Source organism: Myotis lucifugus, unplaced genomic scaffold, assembly GCF_000147115.1.
Source record: "Myotis lucifugus unplaced genomic scaffold, Myoluc2.0 scaffold_84, whole genome shotgun sequence".
NCBI lineage: Eukaryota > Metazoa > Chordata > Mammalia > Chiroptera > Vespertilionidae > Myotis > Myotis lucifugus.
Genome location: NW_005871132.1, coordinates 3,452,567 through 3,458,622, shown reverse-complemented (window position 1 = coordinate 3,458,622; position 6,056 = coordinate 3,452,567). Strand labels below are relative to the sequence as shown.

At 45.7% G+C, this 6,056-nt stretch overlaps 1 non-coding gene across 1 annotated transcript; it reads right to left on the bottom strand.

Moving 5' to 3' along the window:
• Positions 1-5,444: 5,444 nt before the first annotated feature.
• On the bottom strand, positions 5,445-5,551 carry LOC111826490. Its single transcript, XR_002829825.1, has one exon. It is a non-coding gene; the product is annotated as a U6 spliceosomal RNA (small nuclear RNA).
• Positions 5,552-6,056: the final 505 nt, after the last annotated feature.

Genomic DNA, 6,056 nt, shown 5'->3' with positions numbered 1-6,056 from the left:
TTTCAAAGAGCAATTTGGCAATGTCTTATCAAAGTTTAAAATGGACATACACTTTGCTCTTTATGATTTTATCCTACAGAAATACCCAGAGAATGAAAATATGAGGGTAATTCATTATAGCATTTTAATACTTGAAAACTGGACACTCACCTAAATGCCACTAAATAAGGAAATTGTTAAACAAACCGTCATACAACTATACTGTAAAATTCTAGTCCTTATTTTAAAATATTGAAGATCTAAATATACTGATATGAAAAGACCTTCATATTTTTAAAGATACTTTAAAACAAATAGCAAGGTATATAGGATTGCATTTATTTAAAGATCATTGTAGAATATCTGTGCGTATGTGTCTATGTTGTTTCTTAAAGGCCTAGCAAAGGTCTGGGATGACATACATTAATTAAACTATTAACAACAGTTACCTCAGGGGTAGTAAGATTGGGATGGGCTGTGCAGAGAGTTTTTATTTTTTACCATATAGATCTTATTGGGTGAATTTTTAGAAACTTAATATTCATATGACAACAACAACAAACCTGTATGACTATCTTATATGCCTTAACATGATACAAGGCACTTTAGGACCTTCTATCCAGACTATTTCTCAGACTATTTACATTAGGTATGCAATAATGTACTCCTGTCGACAGGAAATGTGGGGCTGACTGTTGAAACTGGGTCATGTACTAGGTCTGTCTGCTTTGCAACTGGAATAGGAAAGGCAGCCTCTGGTGTTCAGGACATGAAGCTCTTTTTCAAGAGAAGCTGAGGGTACTTACTCATCCTGCGGAGGGCACAGCAGAATCAGCTCATCCTCTAGCTCTTCCAAGAAAGGAGGGCAATTTCATGACTCTCCCCTTCTCAGCCTATTTGGCTTTACTTATATTTTGAGAATAACTGTATTTATCTTGTTCAATTTATTTTGCTTCTTTTAAGATATAAAAAGCCAAATGAATAGATAGTAAATTTACCATAGTGCCAGTGTCTTTCTGAAGATCTCTTTCATTTCCCCAAGAGATTTTTTTTTTTTTAATCCTCACCTGAGGACAGAAAGAGAGAGAGAGGGGGAGGGGGGGGGGGGGGAGAAACACGAATCCATTGCATTCTGTACGCTCCTCTAGGGATCAAACTCACAACCCAGGTGTATGCCCTGACAGAGAATTGAACTGGCAACCTTTCGGTGCCTGTGACCATGCTCCAGTCAACTGAGCCATACCAGTTGGCTTCCCAAGAGATAATACATGTGAAAGAGCTTTGGTGGAAACAAAATGCTAAACAAGTAGAAGGTGGAATTATACTGATTTCTAAATTCTAAAGATTTTCATATTTGTTTTTTGATTGTCATTTCTTAGTTACTTTTTAAAACTCAGGAATAAAAAAAAAAAAAAAGGAAGTACATATGTTGTCTTTCTATTGTGGTCCTGGCTGGGAATCTAGCCATAAGAGCCAACTCGTAGAAAAGAAAATGAACTGCTCTTCCCAATCTTATTCCCATTTAGTCCAATTCTCTCAAAATGGTATCAAAAGAAGTTATGAAATATTCAAATATGTCTTCCTCAGTCATTCAGATGATTAGAAATGAAGTATCTTGGCAAGATAGGAAAAGAGAAACCTAATTAGCAATTGTTTTTTCTGTGGTTTGCTACATTCAAAACCCTAAACTGCCACCTACACTAGACCCTCAAATAAAATATCTTTCAATTGGTTTGAATTGTAGCATATAAGAATAATTTTTTTCTCTTTTTTTAGGTTATTATTTGGCCTCATTTTAAAATGTATTACCTCCATAAAAATATCAGAGCAGAGGAAAATCCTTCTGATCCTAGCAAAATCCTCTCATTATTGACAGCTGAGAAACCAGCCCAGAAAGATTACGTTAGATAACAGTATCACAGTGCAAGTATCTAGTGAACTGGTCCTGGGACTAGAACTTAAGTCTTCTGACTTCTGGCTATGCCAAATTAGATAATTTCTTTTAATCATTTAACCTTAATACTCCTTAAGGTGTTTCAGGGAAAGGGGGCATCTTAATAAGAAAAAGGCTTTAACTTTATGGGCAGGTAGAATAAAAGCATTTTTCCACCAGATACAAGGTTATGGATCCCCTGGAGCCAGGACTGTTTATACATGACCTTACTTACATATTATATAAGTAATATATTTTAGTGTAGTGGGAAGAGAAAAAAGTTCCTTTAAAAGCCACAGTTAACCTTCCATGCTGACTCCTAGAGGTGGGGAGATAGCTCCTTGGTTAGGCAAACATCCTGATAGGCCACTTTGGATGTGATAGGATCATTCACAGCACTGTTTGGAATAGGAATAAAATGAAGAACAAAGTTATTTCCTCTAATCCTATCTAATAATAGACAAACATGGTAATTAACCATAACTTCGCTACCCTTCCCATCGGCTAATCAGTGAGATATGCAAATTAACTGCCAACCAAGATGGCGGCCGGCAGTCAGGCAACTGAAGCGAACAGGAGGCTTGCTTGCTCCAGTGAAGGAGGAAGCCAAGGTTCCCCGCCTGCCGCCGCCCACCTCTGAGCTTGCACTCTAAGCAACTATGTTGCAAATATAGAAGCTAAACAAAACCCAGAAACCTGCTTTCAGTCAGCCGGGATCTCAGAGCTGGAGTCGCAACAAAGTTTCAAATACAGAAGGTAAACAAAGCCCAGAAACCTGCTTTCAGCAGCCGAGGTCTCAGAGCTGGAGCTGAGCCTCAGAGCTAAAGCCGGCTCTCAGCTCCAGTGACAGCCATAGAAGGTAAATAAATCCCAGAATAAAAAAAAGAAGAAAAAAAGGAGAGGTTTGGAGCTTCAGTCACCCGCCAGCCTGAAAACGGCCCTCAGCCCCTCACCCAGACTGGCCAGGCACCCCAGTGGGGACCTCCACCCTGAAGGGGGTGTGACCAGCTGCAAACAGCCATCATCCCCTCATCCAGGCTGGCTAGGCACCCCAGTGGGGACCCCCACCCTGAAGGGGGTGTGACCAGCTGCAAACAGCCATCATCCCCTCACTCAGGCTGGCCAGGCACCCAAGCGGGACCCCCACCCTGATCCGGGACACCCTTCAGGGCAAACCAGCCGGCCCCCACCCGTGCACCAGGCTTCTATCCTATATAGTAAAAGGGTAATATGCCTCCCAGCACCGGGATCAGCGGAGCCGAGAGGCCTCCCGAACCCAGGATCAGCGGAGCCGCGAGGCCTCCCAGCACCAGGATCAGCGGAGCAGCGAGGCCTCCCAGCACCAGGATTAGCGGAGCAGCGAGGCCTCCGGAACCCGGGATCAGCGGAGCCGCAAGGCCTCCTGGCACCGGGATCAGCGGAGCAGCGAGGCCTCACTGCCCTGGTGTCAAACGGAGAAGCAAGACCTCCCAGCACCAGGATCAGCGGAGCAGCAAGGCCTCCCAGCACTGGGATCAGCGGTAACCGCGAGGCCTCCTGGCCCCTGGAGCAGCGTGACAGGGGGCAGCACCCAAACCCCCTGATCGCCCTGCGGCTCTGTGTGTGACAGGGGAAGGCGCCCCAACCCCCTGATCGGCCCTGCTCTGTGTGTGACAGGGTGCGGCGCTCCAACCCCGCCATGGGCCCTGCTCTGTGTGTGACGGGGTGGAGCCGCAACCTCCCCATCGGCCCTGCCCTGAGTGTAACAGGGGGGGAGTGCCCCAACCCCCTGATCGGCCCTGCTCTGTGGGTGACAGGGTGCGGCGCCCCAACCCCGCCATGGGCCCTGCTCTGTGTGTGACGGGGTGGAGCCGCAACCTCCCCATTGGCCCTGCCCTGAGTGTGATGGGGGGAGTGCCCCAACCCCCTAATCGGCCCTGCTCTGTGGGTGACAGGGGGCGGTGCCCCAACCCCCTGATCTGCCCTGCTCTGTGGGTGACAGGGGGCGGTGCCCCAACTCCCCTATCGGCCCTACTTTGTGCATGACAGGGGGGAGCTCCCCAACCCCCTGATCGGCCCTGCTCTGTGCGTGACAGGGGGCAGCACCCCAACTCCCTGATCGGCCGGCTCTGTATGTGACAGGGGTGGCGCCACAACCCCCTGATCCGCCCTGCTCTGTGCGTGACAGGGGGTGGCAGCGCAACCTCCCCATCGACCCTGCCTTGAGTGTGACCGGGGGAGGCGCCCCAACCCCCCAATCAGCCCTACCCTGAGCGTGACTGAGGGAAGCACCCCAACCCCCCAATCAGCCCTACCCTGAGCGTGACTGAGGGTGGCATCACAACCTCCTGATCCGCCCTGCTCTGTGCATGATGGGGTGGCGCCCCAACTCCCCAATCGGCCCTGCTCTGAGCCCGACCAGGGGCTGCAGGGCATTGGGCCTGCCCTCTGCTACCCGGGAGCGGGCCTAAGCCAGCAGGTCGTTATCTCCCGAGGGGTCCCAGACTGTCAGACTGTGAGAGGGCACAAGTGGGGCTGAGGGATACCCCCCGCCCCCCGCCAGTGCACAAATTTTTGTGCACCGGGCCTCTAGTACATTTATAACATTCCAAGGCCTTTGGAAAGAAAGGGGTAATTGAAGAGAAGGAAAAAATGAGCCGAAATTTTAGCAAGATTTAAAGTCAGGATTGTACTTGAGGTGAACTCTGTGAGAATGGCAAGAGACTCATTTTAAGAACAAGAATGTATATGATCCTCCCTTATATGCCTGGACTATGCAATGCTGAGACAAAAAACCCTTTCATTGCCTGTCCCCTGCCTATTACTATAAGAACCTCAGTGAGGATCTGTTACACAGACTTGCATTGAGGACACTCGGGGAGTCAGTACAGGTGGTGCAGAGGAGAGCTGGAGAAGCCAGGGAAGCAGGGAGGCAGAGCAGGAGAATATAAACCACCAAGCCCTTCCCCACATTCCCCAAAAGAAATGATACCGAAGAAGTATCCCATGGTGTTAGGATAAAACTGTTCTATTTAAATCTTAAAGGACAGTGGGACACGTGGGTAGCTGACACTTGAGTTATACTAATACAGCCAATCTCGCTCAGAGAGGAGTTGCCGGCCATTCTTATAGGCTGTGGGTGGTAACAACTCCAGATATCCCGAGGTCAGCAACACTGTGACCACATGTATCGACCAACCTTGTGCGTGAGTCTGCCCTTCTGAGAGCTGCTAATTGAGAGGGCTCCCATTTTTGGACATCCTGTCACTGACTGGCTTTTCTCACCAGATTATTGTGTCACTCAACACCCATAAACCTGTTGGATAAAGTAATATCAAACTCCCTTGAGTCACAAGATATGTTATTGAAATGTGGGGTAGTGTACAAAATTTTATATATTAAGCTATATTTCCCTATTAATTTTGAGTATAAATTCAGAGATGTTTATATAAGGAAATGATAAATCCAGAATTTATAAAAGGAACACCTAAAAATCCTAGCAATAATATAAAAAGCTTACTTTTGTCACTCTTCTTTCTTTCTTTTTTTTTTTTTTTATATGAAACGCTTCACGAATTTGCGTGTCATCCTTGTGCAGGGGCCATGCTAATCTTCTCTGTATTGTTCCAATTTTAGTATATGTGCTGCTGAAATGAGCACTGTCACTCTATTTCTTTAATTCTACCAAGTACCTTCTACATGAACTTTTTAAAATGTCTATTTGATTCTTTTTTCAAAATGAAAATATCTTTTCCATTATAACTTAAGACCACTGTAATTCTCAACTCTAATTATATACATCTTTGTATACCTATATCTACCTCACAGGTTATAAAGATTAAATGAGTCAACGTATGTAAAGAAGTTAGTGTCTCAACACATATATTAGCTACTTTTTTCTTTACACACACACACACACACACACACACACACACACAGAAAAACAGAATCCTTCTATAATTACACATTATGGATATCTTTTCCTATCAATACATTCTTTTTAATGGCTAAATGGTTCGTGGAAAAATAATTTAATTCATGATTAATGCCTATTTGGTATACCTATGTACCTATTCTATTTCATACACTGCTGTAATGAATATACTTATTCTTCACCTTGCCTCCTGTATGCACCCCAACTGGGGATTGAACCTGCAACCTTTTG